This window comes from Oryctolagus cuniculus, chromosome 3, assembly GCF_964237555.1.
Source record: "Oryctolagus cuniculus chromosome 3, mOryCun1.1, whole genome shotgun sequence".
In the NCBI taxonomy this organism is placed as follows: Eukaryota; Metazoa; Chordata; class Mammalia; order Lagomorpha; family Leporidae; genus Oryctolagus; species Oryctolagus cuniculus.
Genome location: NC_091434.1, coordinates 155,872,355 through 155,895,939, shown reverse-complemented (window position 1 = coordinate 155,895,939; position 23,585 = coordinate 155,872,355). Strand labels below are relative to the sequence as shown.

Below are 23,585 nucleotides of genomic sequence, written 5' to 3'. Positions count from 1 at the left end.
TTTTGGTTTTTGTTTTCTTTTTTAAATTAACAGTCCAATGGTTAGTATACATCCTGTTCAGTTTGTTTTTTCCCATTTTGGGTCAGTTTCAGACATTTGTACTTTTTTGAGGGATTTTTCTGTTTCATTTATTCAGTTTATTGACAACATTTCATATTCTGTCATTATTTTTCTATGTCTATAAATTTGTACTATTGACTTTAGATTCATTTTTATATTTTGAATCTTGTTTCTGTTACAAACTTCATGTTTTTGCTGACTTCCACCCATCTGTTGTTGAAGCCCTAATCATCAGTGTGGTGATGTTAGGAGACGGAATTGCTGCGAGGTGATTAGGTTCTGATGAAGCCATGAGGGTTGAATTTCCAAGATGGGATTTATGCCATTACAACTAGAGGAAAAACATCAGAAATTCCTCAGCTCTGCACTTGAAGATCTAGAGAAGACAAAGATATTTGCAAGCCAGGAGGAAGGCACTCACCAGCACCCTACCATACTGGCACTTTGATCTCATATCTATAGACTTCAGCATGTAGGAAACAAATGTCTATATAAGCCACCCTGTAATATTTTATAATTCCAGGCTGTGTTAGGCAGCATTTTCTCTCACTATAACAGATAACTGAGGGCAGTCACTTGTATGAAGGAAGCAAATCTTATTTTGGCTCATTGTTTTGGAGATTTAAGTTAAAATTTGGATGACTCCACTGGTCTGACATCTGATGAGGTGGTACATTCAGAGGGAGTATCAGAGGTAACAGAGTTTGGCAACAACTCCTTCTATATTGTGTGTCTTTTTATAAAGACACCATGACTCTAACACAAAAACTCCCCACAGCCATCATATCCAATCCAATTACTCTCCAGATCTCACCTTCTGATATCATAATTGGGTTAATTTCCATCCTTAATACATTAAAGTAATACTCCATGGATCAAGTCATTGAAACATTGGCCTTTGGGTGACATCCAAACTATCATCCAAAGCAAAACAAAACCTAAGCAGACTAAAACAAATTTTAACATATCTATATATATGTAAATATATATGTAAATTTCATTTTGTGTAAACAACATATAGTTGGTTGCTAGATATTAAATTTGGATATTCAGTCCATTTAAAGTCACTTCTTGAGTTTGTTAGATTTAACTCTGTGGTCTTGATAATGGTTTTTCAGTTTTGCTTTTTGCTTTTGCTTGTTTTCCTTTCCTGACTTCTGGGTTTACTGAAGGTGTCACAGTCCCATTTTGTTTCCTCTACAATCTCCACAGGTACATGTTGTTTTATATTATTTTTAGTTGTTTGAGAGCTAACAATATGCCTCCTTATCTTCCTAGAGTCTATTTTTGATCAGCTCTTCAAACTTTACACAACACACTTAACATTTCACCCGTCTACCATTTCAAATCACACTATATTCCACTTAGGCTTTCCATTTCCTGCTTCCTACTTTCCTATTCCAACTGTTATAGCCTTCAACTCATCATTCTGTTTTCAAATCTCATGTCCTTTGTGATACTATTATAGATTCCTTTTTTTTAAGGTTTATATATTTATTTGAAAGGCGGAGTTACAGAGAAAGAGAGAGAGAGAGAGAGAGAGAGAGACTTCCATTCACTGGTTCATTCCCCAGATGGTCACAAAACCCAGAACTAGGCTGATCCAAAGCCAGGAGCCAGGAGCAAGGAGCCTCTTCTGGGTCTCCCATGCAGGTGCAGGGCCCCCAGAACTTGGACTATCTTTTACTGCTTTCCCAAGCCATAGCAGAGAGCTGGATCAGAAGTGGAGCAGCCAGGGCTTGAACCACTGCTATGTGGGATGCCAGCACTGCAGGCAGTGGCTTTACCTGCTATGCCACAGCGCCGGCCCTTAGATTTCTTAACTTCCACAAACATATAACTTTTTTAGGCTTATTATTTTTACTTCAAGTAGTTGATTTTCCTTTGAGAAAATTATGAGATCCAAGAAGCCTTTTTTTATTGCAATTCTCAATTATTTCTGATGTTCTTCATTCTATCTCGTAGATATGATTTTTCACTTGGTCTCATTAGCCTTCGAATTGATGGAATCATTTAGGATTTAATTTAGCTCATGATTTGAGATTGCAATGAATAGTCATAGTTTATGTTAGTTGAATGTTTGTTTATATTCTCAACTTTAAGAAATATTTAGCCTTCATATGTTATTGGGACTGTAGTTTTTATTTTTTCAGTTTAAGATCTTACCTGATATCTCCTCAAGAGAATTCAGCTGTCATTCTTATTCTGGTTTGCTGGTAGACAATGTTTCTTTTACATCTGTCTGCTTTACTTTTATTTGCTCTAAATTGGATGCATGAATCTGTGTGATTATATGACTGATGTATTTAGGTTTGCTTTATATTTATCCTACTTGGATATATAAATCAATGACACTCATCACATTTTAGATGTTATTGTCACTATATCTTGGAATAGTTTTCCAACCTTGTCTAGATTTGGGTATTAAAATTATATATTAGAGAAATTAACATTGCCTCATTGATTATAGAGATACTATTCTTTTTCTTTAGTTTTTTTATTCTCTTTTCTTCACTTTTGATCATTAAAGTATCTCTTGGTCTTTGATTTTACTTTCAACATTTCCAATCCATTGTTAAGCTCATTCAAAGAAATGTTTCATAACTAAAACTGTATCTCTCAGGCCTATGATTTTAATAGTTTTTATTACTTTGCAGAGTCTTTATTTCATTTGAAAACTCCCATTTTATATATTTTATTCTTTGTGGGGACCCATGAGCCGGCCATGGGCCCACATGCTAAGGCTTAGCTTGCTGACCGTTTGCAATAGTTACTGCTGTGTGGATGTTTATGGTTTCTGTTGAGCTGCGATATCGGGACCTTTCCATAACCCCAGGGTTGAGTCTACAACTATGGCCTTGGGGCTTGCCGTACTTCTTTTCCCACTGACCAAGGCTGAGAAAACACCAGGTGGAAGCTTGTTGTTAGCACCCGAGTCGCCTGCTACGTGACCAGGAGCTTGATTGGATGAAGGCGCGTGATCACCTTTGTGGTTGGACAAGGAGCGCATGGACTGTGCGTGATCAGGCACCCGATTGGAGCACCGCCGCATGGGCTGTAGCGTGGACTAAGCTTGCTTACATGCTTCTGCAATGATATACTATATAAGCCGTTCGTGAAATAGTAACGGGAGCTTCCCCTTTCTTTTGGAGCTCCCCTTGCTCAAGGGTTTCTTTTTCTATCCTATTTAAATAAAAGTCTACTGAAGATCGATAAGCTGGGAGCAGTGTCATTCCTTTGCAGGCAAGGGAGCGACAATTCTTTATTATTATTCTTTATGGTGGGTACAGCAGTTCTTCCTTTGTTATTTGAGAAGAATTCTTGTATATCTATGTTTACTTAAAGTTTTATTATTTACTTATTTAAAATGTAGAACAAAGGAAAGAGAGAGAGAGAGAGAGAGAGATCCTTCATCTACTGGTTCAATCCCAAATGGCTACAAGAGCCAGGTCTGGGCCAGGTGAAACTTAAGAGCCGCAGACTCCCTCCTGATCTCCCACCCAGGTGCCAGGGGCCCAAGTTCTTGAGCTGTCCACTGCTGCATTGCCAGATGCTTTAGCAGGAGGCTGAATCAGAGGCAGAACAGGCAGGACTTAAACCAGCACTCCACCATGAGAGTCCAGTGTCACAAGTAGTGGCTTAATCTGCTGCAACATAATTTTGGCCCCAACCCGGTGTATTTTGTGCAGTAAATAAATTATTACTATTTTCAGTGATGATACCATTAACCTAAATAAATCATCATTTACTTATCATAGCATTACCATTGATTTGTAAAATTAGCCAGAAAATTATATTTATCAATATCATTATGAATTGTATACCATAGTACCTGGTGAATCCTGGTAAAATAAGAAATATTTTTCAGAATCCTGGTAAATACCATGATTTGTCCAAGGTAAGGCCTGGAAATGTGCTCTTATGATTTATTTTTAAAACTGTCCCAAAGTTTAAAGCCAAGAGAACAAATTTAATTAAATAGCAATTAATCAGTGGCAGCTGCTGGAGTGCTATGTTGAAGAGGTCACTAAGGGAACATCCAGTATTAGAAAAGGAGCTCCTAACTCATTAGCAATGTGGGCCCAAAGGAAGGTGTTACTACACAGTACATTACCATAATTGCCCATCTACATAGATGATGGAATCAGAATTATCAATCATGCAAAGAGCATTTCAGACACTAAGCAGAAATATGGGCATCTGTTTAGCAGATTTTGTGAGTCAGTTTTAAGGTGAATCATTCTATCTCTCATTACACAAGATGAACCTTTGAAAACTAGAAATGATCGTTCTTAGCAATAAAAATGGATCTCAGTCAACATGAAACACAAGCTGGTCCTAGGGCTTTTTGGTTTTGACCAAAGACTTGTTGAGAGCAAACAAAACTTGCTGTATTGCCAGTTCTTTGCTTCTGTTGACTATGTCCTGGTGACAGGAATTCACGTTGTGATTTATGAATTTGGTTGGAATTATAGACAAATTGTGAATATGATCAATTCCAGGACCCTAATGAATTGATTCAAGGATTAGGAATCATTTGGTATTTCTACAAGCTGGCTATGACATTTGCTTGACCATGAGAGCTAAATTACCCATAAGTACAGCAATGTACAATACAAATATCTTACATTTATTCAGCTCCATGCCATTTGCAATGTGTTACAAATGCTAATTGTTTTTGACTTCATATAGACTAGGAGTGTAAGTGGGTCAATAATGATTATTCATTTAGAAATGAGCAGTGTAATGATTTGTACCAATCCTCACAACTGGTAGGGTTCAATGGCCATACTGTATTTTTTCTACAATGCTGCCTTTGGCTATGGCTAACACTCACTTGGTTACACATGAGAAATAATAACTCTGCTGCTGAGGTCAATAGGCTTTTTTAAAAACTTTTTTGATCAATTAAGAGCTTTAAGTATTTTTGGTATATTCAAATACTTACTAGAATGACATGCCTGTGACCCTACCTAGGCACATTACTGAGCACAATGCCTACTGTCTTGTATTTATTGGATTCAGTCTGTGAAATGTGCTCTGTAAAAATGTTCTTTATAATATTGTTGTTGTGTAAATGTTCAATGGTTAATAAAAATTTAAAAAATTCTTTCTCTTCTGTGAGGCAGCTCTTATCTGTGGCTGATAAAATACTTAAATTAAATATCAGTTACTCCTTCTGCTTTCATATTGCAGAGCAAAACTCTTCCCATTCCCCAAACCATGGTGGCTAAGAAAATACAATTTTGGCTTACAGAACAGGGGAAATAAAGAGTTCCTTCTGTGAAGGTACGCTGGTCAGCTCTGTGATGATGTGGTCTCAAGGTAGGTTAAATATATCTCTTTCATTACTTTAATATGAAAAGCAAAACAAAATGAAAAACTGAAGTTGCAAGTGGAATAATAGTCGTCATGTTTATGCTTTGAAAGAGATAAGCTTGAGAATGCTTTGGAGTATTTAGAAATGGAAACATGAAAAGTTTCATTATGAAATAAATTGAATTACCATGTTTGCAATTAGAAGCACTTTATTATTATGATTACTGTATAACTTGAAAGTGACACAATTGCACTCCCTTTTTAACCATGATACAGCTGATCCACTAATTAGTTTTCTCATTATAGTAAACATTTAAAGTACTTTCCTGGGAACTCATATCATAGCTGACCTTTACCTATTAATATAGCCACATTTTGAGAGGAGATAAGTAGTTTCAGCTTGGGCTAGGAGTAAAGGGCAAACAGAAGTGTATGTGCTCCCAAATTTCTACCTGTCTCCTCTCAAATAATTGGCTATATTAATCTTGAGAGGTAAACTATGTTATAAACTTTAAGTGATTTAATCTCCCTGAGCCTCAGTTTCGTGGTCTGTATTAAAGAAAAAAGTCCAGCATTTAAGGGTGTAAAATATGTACTAAAATACAATAGAAACAAAGTGCCTCAAATAGGCACTAATAGTGGACACTGTAATGTTTACTATTGCTGATTAGTTGTATGACTTTTGAGAAACAATACGATTCTGTTTCATTTCAGTTTCCCTAACTATTCAATAAAAGTTGAAATACCACCCACTTTCTTTTAACCTTGAGAGAATGAACACGTGCAGACAGTGGCTACTGACTTGAAGCTCAAATCCTTCTCCTTTATCACTTTGGAAACCACATATTACTATAAAATGACAAAACTGTTTTTAACTCTTTGAAAGAAAGGTGCTCAAGCACAATGAGTATATTAGTATACCCCATATCTTCTTTACTTTTATCTTTGAGCAAATATTTTTTTAGGATTTACTAATTTAGTTATTTGAAAGTCAGAATTACAGAGAAGGAGAAAGGGAGAGAGAGAGAGAGAGCAAGAGTATCTTCCATCTGCTCATTCACTCCACAACAAATGGCTACAATGGCCCGAGCTGGGCCAATTCGAAGCCAGGAGCCAAGGTCTCCCACATGGGTCCAGCAGCCCCAGCACTTGGGCCATCCTCTGCTGCTTTCTCAGGCACATTAACAGGGAGCTGGATAGGAAGTAGAGCAGCCAGGACTCACTGCTACCCATATGGGATGCCGGCTCTCCAGAAGGTAGCTCTACCCACTGCACCACAGTGCTGGGCCCATATTGAGTAATTTTTACCTGTGCAAACCATGCCCCAGAGAATTATATACATATGCACACTCATACAAACACCACACATGCATAGACACAAAGTAGCTACTACTCATGGGAAAATTATCTGATGCATTCAGAAGTTATTTTTATATTTGATGATTACCAAAAACAAACAAAACTGGTAGCTACAGTTAACAAAGGGCAAGGCGGGTTTGGGAATTGATGTAAAATTCCCGAGTTAGCTATATTATACATATCACATGTATCTGTGTGTTGTTCCACTTCCCAAGCAGTGCTGTATTTTTCAAGAGCAAAGAAAACAGTGTTCCAGGATGCAGTCTAGAGTTATGAATAATTTCCTTTTGATAATATGGGAAATATTAATATTTATTAGAACCTACTCTTACTAAAGTTGGGGAGCAATCTGAACTCAATTTTTCTTTAGAGGTATAAATTTTTAACATATGGAAGATTATTTTAAAAGGTATTCAGTTAAAGTGATTATAGTTATTACTCTCTTAAATCACTATTATTTTCTCATAGTTTGAAATATATCATCTGAAAATATTAAGCATTTTAATTTATATTTTTCTATTTAAAAATTAATTATTTCATTAGAAAGGCAGAGCAACCAAGAGTGGAGAGAAAGAGAAGGAGAGAGAGATCTTCTTAGTGCTGGTTCACTTTTCAAATGGCTGAAGTTGCCAAGTCTGGGCCAGCCTGAAGTAAGGATCCAGGAACTCTACGAGTCTCCCATATGGGTGACAGGGGCCCACATACTTGGGCCATCCTATGCTGACTTTCCAGGGAGCTGTATCAGAGGCAGCGTAGTTGGAATTTTAACCTGTACTCTGATATGAGATGTTGGCATTGGAAGTAGCAGCTTAACCTACTGTGCACAGTACCATTCAGTAATTTGTAATTTTGAAGATATATTGAAGAAAAAGACTTGAGGTACTATCTTAATTGTATTTCCTCATATGACTATACTTTATATGATCACTAATCTTGGCAATAAAAGCATTTTCATTTTCATCCTATATGTAATAATTATTTAGAGGCATATATCTAATATTTATGACTTAAAACAATGAATTTAGTACAAAGTCTCTCTCTCTCTCCAATGTTGTACACTAAAGTGATGAAAATTAGCCAATACAAATTAATTTATTATTCTGTTGCTTAATATTTTATCTTATTAAAGTAGATTTTTATGAAATATTTGATTATCAAATAATAACATGTTACCATATACATTCAGATAATGCCTACATTTATAAGGAGGATATAAACATTTATCAAGCTCATATTTCAAGTATATGCATGTTTATAGATGTGTTTAAAATATTTTAATTCTTGGAATAATATGCTATTATTAAAAAAAGAGAGAAAAAGTTATGTATTGAAGATATATACTTTCTTTTGTTAATTTGGCTTCTCTTTCAGGAGAACCCATCTGTGTGTGTGTGTGTGTGTAGATATTTTAAACATAAGTATGATATATGCCTAATTCTACAAATTGCTATTTTTACTAAAAATAAAACAGACCAATTTCATTTATTTTGGTAATTGAATAGTATCCATTATATGGATCAGTGCAGTCCCTTTGCTATTTACCATGGACTCAATTTTCACTTGTTTACTCTTAAAAATGCTGTAATATTTTAATGGCTAATTATATATATGTGGAAGTCTTTACAGAAATTCTGTCACATGTCCCACAGAAAGCTATAGCAATTTTAGACAGTATTTGTTTTCAGACAGTGAAATTATTTCTAACCATATTATTGAACATTGTATTTCACTGTTGCTTTAGCTTCATTTGCTTACTTGTGAAACTTGGCTTAGTTGTCAACATTGTCCATTTTCATTTCTTTTTAATTTCCTACTTATATAACATATCCCAATTTCTGCTGAGATGTTCACTTTTCTTGTTTAATCATAGTAATAATTTATACATTATGAATATCAACTTGGTTGTCATATTTATCTATTTTCCTTTTAAAAATATTTTAAGTTAAATGATACCTTTGATATATGGAGGCTAAATTTCCCAGTCAGATCCATCAATGACTTTAATTAACTTTATTCTTTTTCTTATACTTTTATGATATTTCTAGGCATTTAATTTAGGTGACGTGGGATTCTTCCACCCTTGCAATATGAGCTTATGCCTTTAACTGCCACATTGATATTCCCACCTTCCCAGAATTCCCCTTGATTTGAATCCAATTCTAGAAAACATGCTAAGATCCTAGCCCCATTTGTGTATCATATTAAATTATCATTCCCTCATCATAAAAGAGGCTGAGAATAGGAGAGAGCACTTTTTGCCATGGACCAGGCTCTGGCCCATTCATAATATGTATTTCTCCATGTGGGATGACCACCCTCATGTATGTATGTATGTTTATTCTCTCACTGTTAAATAAATCCTTTTCTCATTCATACTGTATATGGATGCATGCATGGATGACTCCACACTGAATTATTATCTCTGTGAGGACAAGGACCTAAAATAAAAATTAAGATACTCAGGACCACATCAATATTTTGTGAGACTTCTATTCATGTTTCTATCAGTGTTTCATCATATTTATTAAGAATGTTTAAAGAAAATTAGTTGTAAGTTATTTAGGTTCTTAATTTTCATGCTAGAATTTAACAAATAACATTTTCTTCCACTTCAGAGAAATAGCAGCATGTTTAAGATTGAAACTCTATTTTGCTTGCAAACTGCCCAGACACAATCTTGATCTAATTATGTGTTTTTTACTTATAGATATTTGATTATTAAGGTAGAACCCAGGAACCACACTTAGGTATTGATGTTTGAGGGAAAAAATGAGATTCTTCTAGAATATGTATTAGTTGCCTATTGTGAGTATCTATATGTTCTCCAAAAAATAGTATAAATCTACAAATCTATCCATGTCTATCTATCTATCTACCTCTCTAATATAACTTGGTTCTCATATTTATGGAGGATGACAAACCCCAAGATCTGCTGGGTGAGTTGACATAGGTGGGACAGTGATGGGTTAAGTCTAGCCTCAAGGCTGCTCTAATAAGAAAGCCAATGGTTCAGTTTGAAGTTAGGAAAAAGCAAATGCTTCCCATAAAGGCAGTGAGCCAGTAGGAATTCTCTATTACCAGAGGAAGGCCAACTATTGTGATCTTTTTGGAACTGACTAGATGAACCTCATATTCTTTAGGGAGGGCAGTTAAGCAGAACTCATTCTACCAAATCAAATGTTAATCTCTCCCAGAAACATCGTTACAGAAACCCCCCCGATCATGTTTTAGCAATAATCTAGACATCCTGTGGCCCAATCAAATTGACCAAGGAGATTCATCACCATAAGCCACATGCTCTTATTAGTGCTAGTAACAGTGTTCTTATTGGTGTTTGTAACAGAGCAGAAACAAGATTTTGCCTCTCAGGGATAGCTGGGGAAGTGGGGTGTGTATGGGTGTGTGTGCATGTGTGTGTATGTGTGTGTGTGTGTGTATGTGTTGGATGGGGAAATATATAATATATATATAATAATATATATATATATAATATATATAATAGCTAAGTAAATATTTTCTCCCTTTTTCTCTTGCTTGTTCTGTTGATATAGTGGAAAATTTTCAACACCAATAGGTATAAATTTAGTGATCCAGCCATGAAATCACCTGTGAGAGGACACTTGTGAAAGCAGAGTTCTAACTTATGAAATAGAAAGTTCATATGTCCTGTTTTGGGGATAATGACACTTGAAATCTATTGAGGAACAAGTTTGGAAAAGTCACATGAAAATAAGTTATTCTTGGGAGTTACACTCTTGATGCACAGGACTCCGAAATAACACATTTTTGAAAGCCCTCTGCCCCATGAGAAAAAAAAAAAAGTTATATCTCCATATGCAGTTTCCATGGACATGCAAGGGACACACTGTTACAAGAGTTACTACAGTTCATGCATGTGGAAAATTCCAAATCACTGGTATTTCAGTTCATATATGCTTTCTTATATCCAATCTAAGTGAAATTTACCATGTAAGGATGATTTCTGCAAAAAGGGATTAAATAATTTATAATTATAAATAAATAAAATAATAAAATAAAATAATTTTATTTAGAGTGCTATCTTTATAATGTTCCAAACTGTTAGAACTGGTCGCTTGAGGAAGGGCACCTTCTCACACAAGAGGGAAAGGAGCTTTGCTAACCCTTGGCTCACAGCTTCGCTGTGGATAGATAACATCTGGGGGAAAGTGCTCCAAGTAGAGCCAACAATCTGACTCAGAATATGTCTAGTATGTTTGAATAGCAACAAGACTCCAGTACTGAAAAATAAAAGGTAGATAGCATCAGATAATATTGGGCCTTGTAGAAATTGTAAGTATTTGATTTTGACTGCAGAGTGTAAGAAGATGGAAGAAATGTTTTAAAACAAAATGGTTTGATTACAATTGTTCCGATAGGACTGGACTTCAAAAAGTTTGTGGAAAAATGGAAATAAACTTAATACAAATTTTTTGAAATCTATACATACTTTTTAAAACAGCATGCTTTTTCATTAATCTTTTAAGACACCTGGTATTGCAAATGAGATTTACAGATTAAGTTTCTAAAAAATCATGACTATCTAAATTTTCATTTCACAGTAATCATCAGATCTCAGAAACTTAGAATTTCTTCAAATTCTATCATTGGTGCCTGATTAACTTTTATGTCACACTTGTTTTGTTCTAATTTGAGCCCAAGATTAATATTACAGTTTCAACAGTCACAGAATTTTTAAAGTGGTTTGTGTTGAGCAAATCTTCAAACTTGGAATAAATACTGCAAAAACATAGTAGGCTTCTGATTTACTTTTTTTTTTTTTTTTTTTTTTTTTACAGGCAGAGCGGACAGTGAGAGAGAGAGACAGAGAGAAAGGTCTTCCTTTTTTCCGTTGGTTCACTCTCCAATGGCCTCTTTGGCCGGCGCATTGCGCTGAGCCAAAGCCAGGAGCCAGGTGCTTCTCTGGTCTCCCACGAGGGTGCAGGGCCCAAGGACCTGGGCCATCCTCCACTGTACCCCCCAAGCCACAGCAGAGAGCTGGACAGGAAGGGGGTAACCGGGACAGAATCCGGCGCCCTCGCCAGGACTAGAACCTGGGGTGCTGGCGCCGCAGGCGGAGGATTAGCTTATTGAGACGTGGCACTGGCCCTGATTTACTTTCTTCTATGAATATCTACACTACAATAATGGTCATATATCTAATTTTTATATTTGTTTCTCCATCCTGATTCTTCCATTTCTCTATGTTATTTCAAGATGCTTACACAATCTGACAAAGCAAGCTTACTAGGAAGGCCGCATTAAAATTCTGATATTTTCCTCAGAGCAGAAAGGCTGTGCTTAATTGAATAATTGGAATTGCTCTCATTTGCACAGAGATATTCTCAGCCTTCTTTTACCCTGTTTTGGGGCTAAAAAGCAATCAAGTTATGTAGATTGTTTCTATTCTTTTTTTCATGTCTGCTTAAAATCTTGCTAAATTTGTCTTGAGGTCTTCTCTTTTATTGTAATAATTGCCCAACTCATGTGGAACAATAAACACCCGCTAGCATTTCACATTTTCTAACTTCACTTATACCTCTATGCCTAGGAATCACTATGAAGCTATCAGATAACAAGTTACCAAATGCATTGTCAGAAGCAGTAACAATCACTCTCATATTACCTTTTTCATCATACTCTTCCAAGATGACTTTTCTAAATATCATATCATTCAGGTTTCATTTTAACAACCACTCAGAATGAAAAATTGAGGGAAGTTAAGTTCTACAAAAATAAATCAGAAAATATTCAATTACACAGGTATCAGTAGAATATAAGTTCTTATTAAAATCTGAAAACCAAACACAAGAGCTTTCCTTATTTGGCTGTGACAGTACATTTGGAAGCACATATACTCTTCTGACATAGCTAATTATAACATATAAGGCAGTGACTTTGAGTCATTGAATGAATCTCTGAACTTTGAGAGGAGACACAAAAGCAATAGGTGAGCCTCATGGATATCCAAGTATGTGCCTGATGTGTATGGTGGACCCTTGTTGACTAAGAACTGGGGATGTTGTTGGGGAACCAGAAGATGCTCTGGTGAAGAGAGAGAGGATGGCAGAGCCCTTCTGAGCAGAGAGGGCAGAGACGAAGGTGCAGGAATGCTGGTGAGCAGGAGTTTGTGGGAACACTGACTTATGGAACGAGTTGTTCATACAAGAACAGTGTTGATAGCCCTGAGTTGACATGCCAAATGGCCAGGGTCAAAGATGAGGGTAAAGGACATAACCTAGGACCAAGGGTTGAGGCAAAGCACTGACACGGAGTCACATTACCATAGAAACAAAGATTGGAGTATCGAGGAATTAGAAAATGTCTTACCTATCTACCAGGCATTTGTGTAGCACTGGAAATTTGAAAGCATTGACTGAAAGAAAAGGTTCAAGTATATATTCAATGTATTAATGGATTCATATTCTCAGTCATGATATCATCTTTTGTTTTCCTTTTTGGTTTGTGTGTTCAACATGAACCCAGACAAAAGCTCTACTGATTTTTGTTGTTGTTGTTGGAATTGATGTGCCCATACAAAATGTAATTAAAACCACGAAAGATCTATAGTAAGAAACATCAGGGTCCTTCTGATATGTCAGTCTTGAGTCCTAACACCAACAACCTAGCGATTGTATCTTTCAACTGTCTAATTTCAGTTTTGTTAACATACACAATCTAATGAGTTCTAATAGTGTTCCACTGAGAAATAGGTAAGTTTGATCTAGATGAGGAAACAGACAAAAAAACCCAAAGAAGCAAAAAAAGAACAAAAACCTCATTTATTATCTAGATTAGATCTAAGACAGCAGGAAAGATGAAAAAGGTTTCAATAGTTTATCAGGCAAAGTAAGGAACTTATTTTTTACTACTTGCATTGCCTTATATCTCAAGTATGTTTTAAAATTAATTATGCAGCCAAATCAATGGCACTGTTTTACAAATTAAAAGTAATAATTATGAATATTATTACTAAGTTAGTTTTTATTGTTACTGTTTGTTACTAATTATTACTAATGTTGCTACTGTTTTAGAGCAATTTCTATTGTAACAATATACAGGACAGAACAAGATTCATGTTAATGTTATTTTATATCTTTGTTTTCACAAACCACTGAAGAGATTTATTGAAATCCTTTCACAAAATATCACTATAATTCAAGAAGTTAGAGACATAATATCCATGAACCCACATTGATATAAAGATTATACCAAAAATAACAGGGCAAGATATTATACTACAAAGTATTTGGCCCTTCAGCATAAAAGCAAGAAAATTGGTGAGATGTTCATTGGTATGCAAATCTTAATCCTCAAAATGGACAGAAGGTCATGGCATAAGGTAATGTAAGATGAACTCATTTATTCTGACCTAAACTGCTTTGATATTATAATATTCACAGGTTTTTAGAAATTGCTAAGGTATTAAAAATATAATCTCATTTTAAGAATATATTTATACATTTCTACATGCATGGATTATTTTTGAAATTTTTATGAATGCCCATGAAGTGAGATCTTCACATAGCCCATATACTTTACCAGTGACGATTCATTATCAAGAGAAACTGATTGAATTAGAAGTGTATTATTCTGGGGCTTTCACTGTGATATAGTGGACTAAGCCTCCACTCGTGGCGTGGGAATCCTTTATGGGCACCGTTTCGTGTCCTGGCTGGCTCCTCTTCCAATCTAGCTCTCTGCTATGGCCTGAGAAAGCCATAGAAGATGGCCCAAGTGCTTGTGCCCCTGCACCTACCCAGGTGGGAGACCCAGAACATGCTCCTGGCTCCTGGCTTCAATTGGGTAAGCTCCAGCCTTGCAGCCATTGGGGGAATGAGCCAGCGGATGGAAGACCCTTCTCCCTTTGTCTGCCTCTCTCTGTCTGTGACTCTACCTCTCAAATAAATAAAATCTTTAAGAAAGAAGTGTATTATTCTTCTCCAAACAAACAAACACACGTTATTTTGGTTTGACACTATGGATTGCAGATATTCTGAAACATGGTCAAACTTTGGAACATGTTATACATTTTTAAAAAAGATTTATTTATTTGAAAGTCAGAGTTAACAGAGCGGGGGTACTTTCCATTTGCTGGTTCACTCCCCAAATGACCACAATGGCCAGGGCTGGGCCAGGCCAAATATAAGAGTCTGAAACTCCATCTGTCTTTCCTACATTGGTTACAAGGCTGTCTTTTCCTGCTCTCCCAGGTGCATTAGCAAGGACCTGGATCAGAAGTGGAGCAACCAGTACTGAAACTGGCAATCATATAGGATGCTGGCATCGCAGCTAGTGGCTTAACTCACTGTGCCACAATGCCATCCTGGGGAACGTGTTAGACCTACCTCGTTCTATAAACATGCTTTCCTTTCATGAAAGCTCTTGAATCAAACTTAGGAAACTGTTCCCTGTCACACACCACATGTTAATGCTCCTGCAGTGCTGTATGTTAATGCTACATATACATACTCTGATACTAGTTCAGTGTAGAAAAATGTGTTGTTTTTTTTCCTTCAAGTTGACAAAAGTTTACTGTTGGAGCCTATGATTACATAGCTAATGATGATTTACTTATAGCTTGATATTATTGAAATTCATGTGTTTTTTAACCTGAAATGATATAATCCCTGACTCTGATATTTAAGCAAAACTGTAGACCATCCATATTGTACAGATCTTGTAGCAAATTAACTAACAGACTTGTATCTCCTTTACGGAGCATCCCTCTGTGACTTTACTTTCTAGAACTTTGACACTTTGGGATCTGGAATGAGTCAGCCAAACTCATAGAATTTGTCCCTGGTAGAGTCCTGACTCCCAAGGCAACCTCATTAAATAGCAGGAAAGGCCTTGAAGTAACTCTTGTATATTGGCAAAGTTTATCTTATAATAATCTATACTCTGGAAAGAATTATACATTACAATAAGATTAATTATAATAATAGTGCATTAAGTAAAACACACACACTTAAAAGCAGGATGATAAAGAGCAGAAAAAGTATATAATCTACCTAAGTAAAAAGTGGATATTTTTACCACCTAGATTGTGAACAACATGGAAATGTCCCCACCTGCTACCCCCAGAACAATAGGAAGAAGCTAAACTAAACATTCAGTGGCTGGCATTGATTACTTGAAGTTTAGTTATACTTAAATTACACAAAGAACTGAAGTCTGATTGCATATATTTTCAGATCTTAAAATAAGTAAGAAGATGTATCAGGAAATCTTAGAGACTTTTGTATTCCTTATGTAATCACTCATTTCTTTTTCTTACCCATAGCAAGGGCCCTGTTTCTGTGAGTACTAAAGAAGATACAATACATTGGTCAATAGAGTAAAACAAACAAAAATGTATTGATTATAGCTAGAGGGAAAGGCAGATTGAAAAAACTCATGAAATTCACAAAATATCGTAAGCATTTGATTTAAAAATTCCGAAATGCATCAAAAGAACGGGTACTAAATAGCCTGCAGCTATACCTTTCAACAGATAGGTTTACTTTTATCCTTTACCTATACCAAAGTTATGCCATCATTTTTTTGAGTATAGTTTATTGTTACATAAGTGTTGTATATAAAAGGAAATAGATTATAACTAACACCACAAGCTTTTTTTTTTAATGTTTATTTGTTTGAAAAGCAGAGTTACAGGTAGACAGAGAGAAAGAGGTAGAGAGAGACAGAGGGACAAAGAACTGAGTCTTCCATCTACTAGTTCACTCCCCAAATGTCCACGACAATCAGGACGGGGCCAGGCTGAAACCAGGAGCATGATTCTGTCCAGGACTCCAAGTGGGTGCAGGTATCCCAACACTTCAGCCATATTCCAATGCTTTCCAAGGCATGTTATCAAGGAGCTGGGTCAGACATGGAGTAGCCAGGACTAGAACTGGATGCCAGCTATTAGAAATGGTGGCTTAAACCACTGCGCCACAATGGAGGCCCCACTATGAGCGTTTAGTATGCGCTATACTTAGGTCTTGGTATTTGGTGAGTCCAATACAATTGTTAGGCAGGCATCATTGCTACAACAAAATTACCAACTAAAAAGTGTGATTTTGAAGGTTTTAGCAACATGTCAAAGAACATAAAACTGTTGGGTACTGGAACCAGGACTTGAACCCATAGTGATTAAATCAAAACTCAACTTTAAGCATTCATGCTATATATTATGTGTGACTAGAGTGATAATTTAGTTGAACATTTTTCATCAATCACTGATACCTCCATGTGAAATGTGTAACTAGTAAAATTTATCAGTAAGATGAACATTTGTCTGTGCACATGAGCAAGCCCAAAATAATAGGCCTTGAAACATTTCCCTCTGCTGTACAAAGCTGAATTAGGTATTATGTGGATGATGCATTACTCTGAAGGGTCTAGAGCCAAGTAATTCTTGTGTCTCCTTTCACAATCCCTAGCTTGTTATTTGTTTTCAACATCCACAATGGTCAGAGTTCACTCATTATCAATACCTGAAGTTTCAAAAAAGGATCTACACAATGAACATATGAATATGTTGAAGTCAACAATCTTTTATAATTAAGCTGATATCTGAGAGACAATTTGATGATCAAAGCTCTCCTACTGGATAGAGATGTAAATCATTAAACACATTACTTAAATTAGGGATTTGCTTATTATCATAGCATAATTTAGTTTATGTTTTCTTTAATTATAGACTCCATTCAGGTAAGTGGGAATGTTTGCATAATTTTCCCTAAAGGCTTATGCCTAGATAGAAGACTATACACCTTTAGTTTATGTATTTCACTAATAAACAGAATTTGCTCAAAAAGTTTTATCAGATATGCATTTCACCCAAATTCTATTTTATGTAAATATTAAAGAATGTTATAAAGCTAACGGCTGCAATCCTTGGGATACATGATAGTGCACACAGTCCAGTCAATTAATGATTACATTCAAGTCAGAATCTTCCCAGGAGGAAAAGGAAGGGCCATTGACCTAGCTTATGTGAAAAACCATACTGCATTCTTGAACAATACTTAACAAATTTGAAATCCAAAACAGCACAAGCGGTTTCTCCTTGAAGGCATATATAAAATTGTCAGATGAGGAAGCTGAAGTTAACGTCTCCTATGAGAATTTAAACTTGGGTGAGGAACTGGTGTGGGCTCACCAGTCCTGGCATTCTAACTGTGAGCCTGGTTCTGACAACCAAGCCAGAGAGTTTCTCCCTCCTTTAAATTCTTTCCTAAGTTAAAAAAAAAAATTATCTTAAAAAAAAATTCTTCCCATACCTATTGCCTATACCATTCACTTGCTAATTAATTAATCCTATTCTATTTTATGGGCTTTCATATTGTCTTTAGCCACTATTTGTAACATATATTGCACACTTGTTTTTATTGTCTTTATATTTCTAAATAGCCATTTGTAAGCTGATTCTCTGTCAGGTATATTTCCAAGTTGTCCTGTTTTATCTAACAAAGAGCCTAGTGATAGAAAAAATGTACAGATGTCGATATTTTCTACATTCAAGTACTACCTCCATTATTTACCCTCACTGAGATCTGAAGTTCTTAACAAATTGTTGATAAAGGACACTGTGCTTTTCTCAGATCCTGGATTGAAGCAGAGTGGCACTCCCATATGGGTGAGGATGGCCCAATCATTGGCCTAATCCGTTGTATCACAATGCCTAGCACAGAATATAACATTTTATTTTATTACAAAGAATTATTTATTTGAAAGGCAAGAGAGAAAGACAGAGGGAAAGACAGAGAGAAAAGAGATCTTCCATCCACTGGTACACTCACCAAGAGACTGCAACAATAAGAGTTGGGCCAGGAAGAAGCCAGGAGCCAGGAACTCCATCTGGGCCTCCTTGGTGGCAGGGGCTCAGGTACTTGGACCATCTGCTGCTGCTTTCGTAGGGACATTAGCAGGGAGCTGAATCAGAAGGTGAGCATCTGGGACTGGAACTGGCACTCACCCATCAGATGCCAGCTTTGCAAGCTGAAGCACAGACTGCTATACCACAAAGCTGGCCCCAGAACAGAACACTTTATATGTATTTTATCATGCACATTTCCACTCTTCAGGACAGAGATATATATGACTATCTTTATTTTTAAAATGAAAAGCAAAATGCCTTAAAATTTAAGGAATGTCCCTTAGTGAGGAAAATGGGACTTCAATCCAAGTTAAATGTTACTTGTTGTTAGCCTGTAAATTAAATTAAAATTTTCTAATAAGTTAAATCATCTAAGGGTGTAAATATGATTTGAACATAAAAATATATTGGCAGGGCTGACATTGTGGCCTAGCTGGTAAAGCCTCCACCTGCAACTCAGACATCCCATATGGGTTCCAGTTTGGTTAGTGTCCCAGCTGCTTCACTTCCTATCCAACTCCTGTTTATGACCTGGGAAACACAGTGGAAGATGGACAGGGTATCTGGGGCATCACCACACACCTGGGAGGCCTGGATGAAGCTCCTGGACCCTGGCTTTGTTATAACCCAGCCCTGGCCATTGGGGCTATCTGGGGAGTGCACCAGCAGATGAAAGATCTCTCTCTCTCTCTCTCTCTCTGCCTCCCTTTGGCTGTCTGTTACACTCACTTACAAAATAAATCTTTAAAATATATAAATAAAACATATATTGATTAAATTATGCATTTTGTTGGGTCAAACAGATACAAATTGAATTCCAGTATTTAAATGCACACACTATTTGGTATTGGGCTAGTTATTTAATAATTTCTTTTACTTTTTATGGTAAAACATGCAAACATAAAATTTGCCTTTTAACCAATTCCAAGTATACAGTTTTGTTACACTTAGTACATTCAGACTATCATGCAAGCATCTCCAATAGTTTTTCCATCTCCCAAACTTTTTCATCTTCTCCAGCTGAAACTCTCGCCTTAGTAATATTTTCATATGGCCACATTGCTGTGAAGGCTAACTGAATTAAAGAATGTGCTAAATATCCCTCTAGACATTATTTCATTGAGTCTTCATAGCTATAATATTATGAACCATGTGATATTACTAGTGCTACAGTTTCATCTGGAGAAAATAAGGAGGATATTGAGCAAGCATGTTAAATAGAAAACACAAGGTCAAAAGGCAGTGCATAACATCAAGTATCACAGCACACTTCAAAAAGAAGGCAATAATGCTTAGATTTGAACCATTCGCATACCTGGAGAAAATGTCGGGGAAAAAAAAAGAACTGAAAACAAAATACAAATCCTTAATCACTGTCAGACTTTACATGTTAAAATTTGTTAGATGACAGAGGAGGCAGTCAAATAATCAGTAACTATATGAAATATTTAACAACAAAATTAAAAGCAAGTACCAATTTAAATATCTAGAAACCTGAACCTCGTAACCCGGAACACATACCCATTACAAGTGAACAAATTTCAAAGTTACCTCCTATTTTTTGGGGGGCATGGGGAGAAAAGAAGTCAAACCTCAAATTATTCAAAAGATAATTGGATTTTTCAGATTTTTTTGGGTAGAAAGTGTTAGAGCTTCATTTGGAGTATGAAGATGGTATTAAACAAGTGTGCCAAATGAAAAGCTAGAAATTGGAATAATCTTACGAGAGTGCACACAGATGGGTTACATGAAAGGATCTGATTCTATAGTATTGAAGTAACTTGAGGTGAATGCTGTGTTGCAGGGAGTGAGGTTGCTGCTTGGGAACCCACGTGGTGTATCAGAATGCTGGTTAGAGCCCTGGCTACTCTGCACTTCTCTTCCAGCTTCCTGCAAGAAAGACAAATATGCAACTTGAATAGAAAAAATGGGTAAGGAATTTGAACAACACTTAATAAATAAATCTTAAAAAATATTCAGCATCATTAGGAATTAGAAAAATTGCAATTAAAGCAATTAAAACAATATTCAATATCGCCACGTGGCATGGATGAACTGAAGAGAAAGACAATATTATGTGCTGAGGCCGGCGCCATGGCTCAATAGGCTAATCCTCTTTCTGTGGCGCCGGCACCCAGGGTTCTAGTCCCAGTTGGGGCGCCGGATTCTGTTCCGGTTGCCCCTCTTCCAGGCCAGCTCTCTGCTATGGCCAGGGAGTGCAGTGGAGGATGGCCCAAGTCCTTGGGCCCTGCACATGCATGGCTCCTGGCTTTGGATCAGCGTGATGCACTGGCTGCAGCAGCCATTGGAGGGTGAACCAACGGCAAAAGGAAGACCTTTCTCTCTGTCTCTCTCTCTCTCACTGTCCACTCTGCCTGTCAAAAAAAAAAAAAAAAAAAAAAAGACAATATTATGTGCTGAATGTGAAATGGAAGAATAGGACCTCTACAACACAGGGCTGATCATGTACACTGGGGTAATTCCTTTCAGAAAACTTTGCAGCAATTATTTTACTCACCATAGTTTAAAATTTTTTTTTTGATAGCTGGCTTGTCTGCATTGTTGTCCAAATAAGACGCACTGTATGCATTTCTTTCTTTCTTTCTTTTTTTTTTTTTTTTTTTTTTTTTGACTGGCAGAGTGGATAGTGAGAGAGAGAGAGAGACAGAGAGAAAGGTCTTCCTTTTGCTGTTGGTTCACCCTCCAATGGCCACCACGGCTGGCGCGCTGGGGCCGGCTCACAGCACTGATCCGAAGCCAGGAGCCAGGTGCTTCTCCTGGTCTCCCATGCGGTGCAGGGCCCAAGGACTTGGGCCATCCTCCACTGTACTCGCTGGCCACAGCAGAGAGCTGGCCTGGAAGAGGGGCAACCGGGACAGAATCCGGCGCCCCGACCGGGACTAGAACCCGGTGTGCCAGCGCCGCAAGGCGGAGGATTAGCCTATTGAGGCGCTGAGCCGGCTACTCACCATAGCTTAACAACATGCATATATGTTATCTGTATAATTTGCATGAAATGAGTAACACATACTTCATTCCCTTGTGCCCTAAATATGGACTTGTTTACTAGTGTTTCCACCTTACTTTGCCAAAGTGAAAATACTGTTTTTAGGAAACGTGATAAACATTTTATTTAAAACCTGTTTTTGAACATGTTGTCTTGAGAAAATGTAAAATGTAGAAAACAAGTTTCGAATTTGAAAAGTGAGTAACGGAAACAAGACGTTTGTGTTTGAAAGAAAACTTAAGCAGGCAGTAATAAGGGCCTGTGCTATTATGCTTGATTCCTAGAACCCACTAGTCTCTTAGTAAAAAAAAAAAATACATTATGACTTGCCCAATAATGCTGTCAATGAGAATTGTACACCAAATGTTAGTTTCTCAAGTGTTTCTTGGAGAGTCAGGTTTTCTGTGCACATTGCTAGCTGTGAAATTATTTCAATGCCTTATCAGTCCAGAAAAAAAGAAAAATCTTGCTGGTGGAGTTCACTAATACAGTGACCATGCTTTAAACGTGGGTGTGAATCAAAGGCAGTGAGAGTGACTACATATGCCAGTATGGGTCTCTAAAGTACTTCCTCCTCCATCTAGCTCACTGCCTCTGTTTGTTAAAGGAAAACAAAAGTGAATATTGCTTCAAAAAAGTATTTGCTTATCATCAGTTGTATCTCTTTATACTGTCTTCCTTTGGTGTCTATTTTAAAGACTTATTTTGTTTGAAAGTCAGAGTTATGAGGGAGGGGAGGAGAAACAGACGAAAAGATCTTCCATCTACTGGTTCACTCCCCAAGTGGCTGCAACAGCTGGGGCTGGGCCAGGCCAAAGCCAGGAGTCTAGAGCTTCATCTGAGTTCCCAACATGGGTGCAGGGGTAAAAGGACTTTGACATCTGCTGTTGCTTTCCCAGGTACATTAGCAGAAACCTGGGTCAGAAGCAGAGCAGTTGGGACTTGAACTGGCGCAAATATGGAATGCCAGCACTACAGGCAGAGGCTTAACCATTATACCACAACTCCGGCCCCTGACTTCAGTGTCTTAAAACTAAACATCAGAACCCACATAATGTTGACAGACAGGAAAATATATCAGAAAAGGTAGCAAATATATATGTGTGTGTGTGTGTGTGTGAGTGTGTGTATAAAACCCATAACTACCTATCAAATTACAACCTAATGCTATCCTACTTCTATGAACTGTCTGCTTGGGATGAAGCATGATGATGACAAGTCTACAGTACTTAGAGGAGTTATTTGAAAGAAAATATCTAAAGCAGAAGTGATATCAATCAGAGCAGACCTACAATATGTGAGGACAGTATTCTGCCATGATTGGGAAAATCAGATGTCCATCACTGCAACTTATTATGTAAAAGATGCTGGTTTCCTACTGAATCAAGAATGTAAACTAAAGAAAGTTTCAATGAAGTTAAATATAAATATAAATAATGCCAATTGTCACCTGAGGTGTGTGTTCAAAGAATGGAAACATCATTGTCAAGGCCTAATGTGGTCACGAAAGATAATAAGAACAGGCACTGAATTCTTACCCACACTAGAAGGATTGAACAGATATGTTAATCACAACCAGGAAGATAGGAGGGAACACTGTTTATAGAAGGAGCAGAACAATTTATAAAGATAGGAAGAACAATTATACCACCAGGAAACAATAATATGCCATATCATAGCTTCAAAATCAGAAAAAAGCTGAAAATTGGAAGGTATCTTCTGAATGATTAAGACAATGGGGAAGGATAAATGTTTTGTTCTCAAAATTCAATGTAAAAGGAAAACCCTGGGATTACATATAAACATAAACAAAGCACATATATGTTCATCCCTGAACATTACTTTAAACAATAATATATAGAAATATTCCTAGAAACAAATATGTGTATTGCCTATAGATAGTATTAAGGGATATTTAGATATAAGAAAAAATGTTAAACAATTCAGTGAACAATA

At 36.7% G+C, this 23,585-nt stretch overlaps 1 pseudogene; it reads left to right on the top strand.

The window, feature by feature from the left end:
• Positions 1 to 23,585, top strand: part of LOC100343302 (mitochondrial import inner membrane translocase subunit Tim17-A pseudogene) — a 90,570-nt pseudogene that overhangs the window by 32,553 nt on the left and 34,432 nt on the right.